Genomic DNA, 7,769 nt, shown 5'->3' with positions numbered 1-7,769 from the left:
AATAAAGTAGTCTTTGGTTTTACATAAAGTCCTTTTCTTCTTAGCTCTTCTTCTTCTCTCTAAGAGAAGGCAGGTGTAGCAAAGCTAAGTGTATTATCTATCTATATAGCTGTAATCTTAAAGGTATCTAGTTCTTCTGTTATATACAGTAAGCATAGATTATACGTTGACTTTGTTATCTTCAGATCTTTCTTGTAATACTTAGAATAGGTTTTATACTAGTATAGGCCTAACTCTACTAAGCCGTATAGTGGTTTTAAGATATAGAGAAGTGTATTCTTAAAGTATTTGTCTTCTAACTTTTTAGGTAGTTATGTAATAATTATCTTAGTTAAATAATTGTCTAACTATATATATACCTAAGTTATATCTCTAAGTTCCTCTTTGTATTTATAGTCTTATATAAAGGTAAGTCTAATTATAAGTATAAGCCTTTAGCTTATCTATTAGATAGTAGGTGCTTAGGTTAAGAGTTCTTTTTTCTTTTAGTCCTTATACCTTTATATAACAAGTCTTAACTTCTTATATAGCTTAAATAATAAGTTCTTAATCTCTTATATTATTTATATCTTATAAATATAAAGGTAATTATACTCTTTTAGATTATATAGTATAAAAGTAAAGACTTCTTAGTTAATAAGGTTATTTATTTCTATTTAGTTTAACTTTTTATATAAAGTACTTAGTATTATAATTATATTATTAAGCTATAACTTTTCTATTAACTCCTTGTAGTTTTTTTTTTTCTAAGATAGAAATACTTAATTGGTATATAGTAATTATTATATAGCCCTTTTTTAGCTTTTCTTTAGTCTTCTTCTCTTATTTAGCTGTTTTTAAGAAATAAGTTATGTAATATTTAACTTTAATTATGCTATGTCTTAATAGTATAGTTTAACATGTGTTGCATGAAACTATATAGGACTATTAATTATCTTAACTATTACTATATAGCCTTCTATAGCCTAGACTTTATATAGTCTAGTCCATTTCTTATTTTTTCTCCATACTAGAACCTTACTCTAGATCAGTAGTAATAGTATACTCTAGAGGTTAGGGCTATTTCTGGTATTAATTACATAATTAATCTCTACTTCTATATAAATACTCTAAAGTATTTTTATTACCTTTTAGATTATTTTTGCTCTTTAAGTAATTTCAGGTAATAAAAGTAAGTCCTTATTAATTCTTAGATATATATTAAAGATAAGTAGTATAAATATAATACTATATAGATTAGCTATGTTATTCAATACCTTCATAGCTATCTAAAGAATAATTTCTTTATCTATATTATACCTAAGCTTAGTATATAAAATATTATATATATGCTTTAAAGAAGCATAAGCTCTTTCTATTTTACTTATTACCTAGTAAGCTTTTATTAGTATTTCTTTATACAATATACTTATGATGTTAGCATAGTTCCTAAATTCTACTAATACAAAGTTTATACCTAGGTTATATATAATATAGTTTAGTAGACTAATATATATACTGATCTAGCACTTACAAAGTATATTCCACATATCTTATGCAGATAAGGACTTTAGGAAGGTGGCTCCTTGGAAGCTTGTCTCTGTGTTAATAATGTGTAAGGCGTTCTTGTCTCTTAGTCGTACAACATCCACAACTATTTCATAATTGAAGTAGCTTTTGTCTTTAAGTATGAACTTAAACCTCTTTAGTACTAAGTCATATAATTAACAATAATAATAAAACTTCTGGACTTTTTCTAGAATATTAATATTAATGTTATAATACTTAGCTTTCTTTAGGAGGTAGTAAAGATAGTTTATATAAGGATGTCTAAATTATCTGTGAAGCCTTTAGAGTTATTCTTCTATGAAGAACATACTAGCCTCTGTGTAACTAAGGTTAAAGAATAAGTAACCCTATTTCTATATAACTAGAATAGGTTTTCTATTTTGCTATATAATCATGTTGTTAATATTATTAAAATATATATTTAACTTATTTATATTATATAATAAAAACAGGAATAAAGTAGAAGTATTAAGGATATAATATATAACCTTTCTAAGCTAATTCTTTATTTCTATAATATTAACTAATGTAATTAAGTTATTTACCTTAAATTATATATTTACTAATCCTGGTTCCTAGGATATTACTATATAAGGGTTCTCTTATAGGTATATAAGGACTTAAGGTTTTCTTATAGTAGAGAACTTTGCTGCTCTTGTATCCTATAGTTCCCCTTAGTATAATAAGATATAAGGATCATATAATAAGAATTAATAGGCCTTTAACGTCTTTAGTAATAAAAAGATATTCTCTTTTGTTATATAATAGAAGAATAAAGAAAATATTAAAAAAGCTAATATCTCTTTATTTCCTATAAATTCTTCCTCTTTATCACATAATTTGTCCACTAGGTTTTCTCCTTTAAAGTCAAGAAGGTATAAAACAAAATCTTTTTATAGTTTTTATTTAAGTATACTATATACTTAAAGGTATTAGTCTTTTATATAATTATATTCTTTATTTAAATAATTCATAAACTAATAACCCTTTTTTTTACATATAAAATATTTTTTTTTAGATATTATATAATTAAACCTAGGTTATAATAAAAGTTAATCTTTCTAAGGTTATTAAAAAGATCCTTTATTATCTAATAGTCTATTATATAATAGTTATAAGTAACTCTTATTATTAGAGTATCTTCTATCTATAAAGTTAATATTATATAATATAAACTTCTTATCTAAAGTAACTTATAGTAATACTCTTAGGCTAAAAAAAAATTACTTATATATATAATATGCTTTAAGATTACTTAGAGTAGTTTTTAGCTCTAGTATACCTCTATACGCTTAGGTAACTTATATACAAAGTATAATCTCCCTTTAAAAACCTGGGCTAAGTACCTATTATATAAGGGGTATCTTATCTAAGAGTATCTCTAATATATCTATTAGATTCTTGTCTAGATTATCTTATTTGACTTATACAAAAAATAAACTTATTTAATCTATCTAATAGAGAGTATAGTTAATGTTAATATTAAAGTGTATTTCTAATATATTATATATCTTATTTTATCTCCTTATTAGTCTAATATAATAGAAATAAAACTCTTCTACATAATCAGCTAAGATATCAGGAAATACTATATAATATTAGTCTTTAGTAATCTTAAGGTGTTAATAAAAACTAATAAAGACCTTTACTTTGTTATACAAGATATTATATAGTTTACTTATATAATTCCTGTTCTTTCTCCATCCCTTTTAGAAGATTGAAATTATAGTTAACTTATATAATCCATTCTAGATTATTTGTCTTAGTAGTAAGTTATAAATATTATCTCCTTAATATAAAGGTGTTATATAACCTTGGATTTATAGAAAACTCTTAACCTCCTGTGTAAATCTTGTTCTAGGAGGTATATTTCCTAAAGTTAATTATAACTGTTTTTATATAATTAATGTTTAGGTTGTCTATATATTATACGGGGGCTCAATTAGCTCTGTTGTTAGTTCAGCTGTGTTTTAGGGTAAAGTTGATTCAGGGTTTTAAATAGGTGTTTGAGTTATTGTAATTATATGACTTAGTATAAGTGTTATATAAGTAAAAAGCTATTCTTCTTGCTTATTAAACTTTCTCCTAATCTCTTTAATGAATTTAATTAGCTATTAATTTATATTTCTTATTAGCAGTAATTAGAATCCTTTTAGCTTAATAAGTTATATAAACTCTGTCTTAAACACATAATAGACCTTTTCTTATTAGAAAATAGACTATTTATTAAAATCTTTATATAATAATATTGTTAGGTTTTCTTTTAATTGCTTAAGATAAAGTATTTCTATGTTAATGTATGTAATGTACGTAGTTATCTCTTTTTTGGATAGTGCTTATGTAATATTGACTGGATTTCCTTAGCGTCTAGGATTCATAGTCTTTTTCTATGTGTACAGTAGGACTTTGCTCTTTGTACTTATTTCTTTGTATATTAGTAGGTATCTATTAATATTATTATATTAGCTTTAACGATTATCTTTTGGATCCTCTTGGGAAGCCATGTTGTGTTTAGTAGTCGTTTTATATTATATAACATCAAAATTGGTTTATTTGGTACTATAGTGCACACTTTATACTCTACATATAGTATAATAAAGATTCTTGTCTAGTTCAGCTTAGTAGGTAATAATAAGAATCTGTTTTATATAATAGTAAAGCAAAAGTTATCTTTATTTTATCTACCTAGTTTAGCTTAGTAGGCAACAATAGGTAGGATTAAGGCTTCTTAGCACAAGAGACTTTCTAGTGTAACCCCTTAGGTATCCCTAAGGATTTCTTGCCTTATATAAAGTATAAGACTACCTAGTAGCTTAGTTATAAAGCCTAAGTCTTATCTCTTCACTTTTACTAATCTGTGATTACATAAAGCAATTACATAAATTACTAAATAACTACTGATTAGTATTAAATAGATTCTTTTTTTTTAAGAGAACCTGTTTATATAATTATACTTAGGTTAAAGTTAAGGTAAACTAAAAATATATTTTCTGTAATTATCTTCCTAACTACAAAACTTAGCTTTTATACATAAGATATATGATCTTGTATGTCCTTAAGTTAGTTTGGTATGAATATACTTTTGATCCCCTTAATGGATAACTGAGGGCCGAATATCTAGTCTGTGCCCTCTGCTATGATGTGTGTCCCTGAGTTGTGCGTGTTATATAACTAGCTAGTGCTGTTATTCTAACAGATAACTTTATATATATAGTTACTAAGTATACTTTATTTAAAAGGACTAAAAGAAAAACATAAAAAGATAATGTTTTAAGGTAAAACTAAGGGGCTATATTAGATACTTAGTAAGCTATATTTAGAATACTTATAACTTATACTAAATATAAATTTTTTTATTTTAATAAATTATAATTATATAAAATATAATGTTTAATAAAAGCTAATTATATAAAAAAAATAATATAAAAGTAATAATTTTAGCTAAAAAAATATAAGTAATTATAAATAATATATAATACCTAAATATAACTTATAACCTTAAATTCTATATTCTAAGTATTATAAAAGAGGATAATATTACTCTAATCTTATAAAAAGAATACCTTTTATAATAGCTCTTATTATCTATTTTTATACTAAAAATAGTATTTTTAAATAAAAAGAAATAAAGTAACTATAAAGTAAACTATATTTAGTAAAAAGAGTAGCTATTAACTCTTAATCTTTTACTTAAACTAAAAGATATTTTAAATTAAGAGATTAGAATAATAATAACTATTAAAGACTAAGCTATAGTAAACAAAGATATATTAGAATCTAAAGAAGTTAATTACTTAACTAAAGTAATTAAAAATAAGATTATTGTTTATACTAATTTACCTTTAAATAAAGGGAATAAAGTAAAGAAAGAACTAATAATACGTTTAGGATTAGTATTTATAAGCTATACTAACTAAAAGTAAAAATTAGGTAATAGTAATCAGGACAGCCTAAACTATAATGCCTTAACCTAGTAAAGCTAATACTAATAAGGCCTGCTACTAAAACTAGCGTTAATAGGCCTATTTAATAAGATAAAGAACACTAGTTACCTTTCTATATTCCTATATTTAAAATAAAGCTAAGATATATTCTTTAATACTTTTATATTAGATAAATAAAAAGTACTAAATAAAAAGGCTACTAGATACTAAATAATTTATAGTTATATTTATATATTAATTATTTAAGTAAAATATACTTAGAAAATACTAATATTATATAATAAGAAATAAATAAAAGAGCTATTATTTTTACTAAAGAACTAAAAAAAGCTTTTAAACTTTTTTTAGTTATATTAAGACCTTTTTTTATAAATAGTAATAACTAAGATTTAAAAGCTTAAGTAGATAAGTACTTAGAAGGTAATAAACTAGAGTAAAGTCGCTTAAAAACTAATTCTTTTAAAGTAAATCTTTTTATATAAGATAAACTAAGATAGTCTTTTTAACTATTATAAAGCATAAATCTATATAAAAAGTAATATATAAGAAAAGTATTTTTTTAAATAGATATATATAGTAATACTTATAGTATAAACCTTTTATATTATAATAGCTATTATAGCTAGATTTAACTTTAAGATATACTAATTTAATATAGTTAATACGTTTTTAAACGCTAAGAAAAGACTAAATAAACTACTTATTATATACTTTTTCCTAAATAGCTTTAAGATACTAGATAAAATTATTGAATTATAATATGTACTTTATAGTCTTAGAGATATACTTCTTCTTTAGTATAAAGAACTTTTAGGTACCTTATATTATCTTAGGATAAAGGCTATAAATAAAGACTTATATCTCTTTTAGACCTTAGATAAAAAGATATTTCTTTTTTTTTATATTAATAATATCTTTATACTTTATTATAAATCTTATATAAGAAATATAAAGAGGATTATAAAAGGAATCTAAATAATATATAAGGTAAAAGACTAAGGCTTAGCTAAATAGTATTTAGGTATATAGATTTTATATAACTAGCTAAAGCAAAAGATTTATTTAGCTTATAACTAATACATTAAGTAAATTACTAAAAGATTTAACCTTATTAATTTAAAGATACTAATTACCTTATTACTAATAGTTACGCTTAAAAAGAATAACCTTTAAGTAACCCTAGTTAATATAAAACGTTTCTAAGAAAAGGTTAGATTAATCCTTTATACTATAATAATAATTTAATTTAATATTATATTTATATATATTTTGCTTTTATATTTCTTAATAAACCTTTTATATATCTATTAATAGGTAATAAATTAAGTTATTAGATACTTATATTATACTTAGTATTTAGTAATATACTTTAGTACTTTAAGGGGTATATAGGTATTACTAATTATAAGTAACGCTTTATTTATAGATAATAATAAAACATAAAGATTATTTTAAAAATATATTATTTTACTTTTTAGAGGGCTAATTTAGTAAAAGGCTATTTAGTAAAATACTATTATAACGTTAATAACTAAGGCTAAGCTTCTTAGCCTTAAGTATATTACTAAAGAGATTATTACTCTTAAATATCTTTTTTAAAATATATAACTAAAGCTTAGTAATATATAGAAAATTAATTATAATAATAATTAAACTATTTACTTTATTATAAATAAAAGTAACTAAATTTTAATTTACTTATAGTATATTAATATTTAAAATATATAGCTTTAATAAGAATATAGTAAATGTTTATTTAATATTATATATATACTAATAAATAATATACTAGTAAATAGTTTTACTAAGAACTTTATTAAAGTAAAGTTTAAGTACTTTAAAGTACTCTTTAACTTATAAGATATATAAATAAAGATTATATATACTAAAAAAGAAATATTAGTAAAAGAAAAATACTTATAAGCTATTTAAAATTATTATTTATAGCTTATAGGCCTTTACTTCTAGTAGAAGCCTAAAAAAGAAGTTTTTTTAGTACTACTAACCTTTTAGAAGTATTATATATTAGTCTATAAAGAGCTAGTATATAAGTAGAGATAATATAGGTATTAACTAACTAATAAGACTATTAATTATAACTTAAATAGTATTTACTTAACCCTTATTTATAACAGTAATAGTTATACTAGAGGTAGAACTACTAAACAGGGTTAGACTAACTAGTATATTCTTACTAGGTAGTACTACTATTACCTTACTACACTTTTATATATTATACTAAATATCTTTAAGTTAAAGGGTTTACTTAAATATAAT

The sequence above is a fragment of the Colletotrichum spaethianum genome (genome assembly GCF_022836535.1).
Source record: "Colletotrichum spaethianum MAFF 239500 DNA, contig02, whole genome shotgun sequence".
Classification (NCBI taxonomy): domain Eukaryota; kingdom Fungi; phylum Ascomycota; class Sordariomycetes; order Glomerellales; family Glomerellaceae; genus Colletotrichum; species Colletotrichum spaethianum.
The sequence above is the reverse complement of the archived record's forward strand: the minus strand, read 5'-3'. Positions refer to the sequence as shown.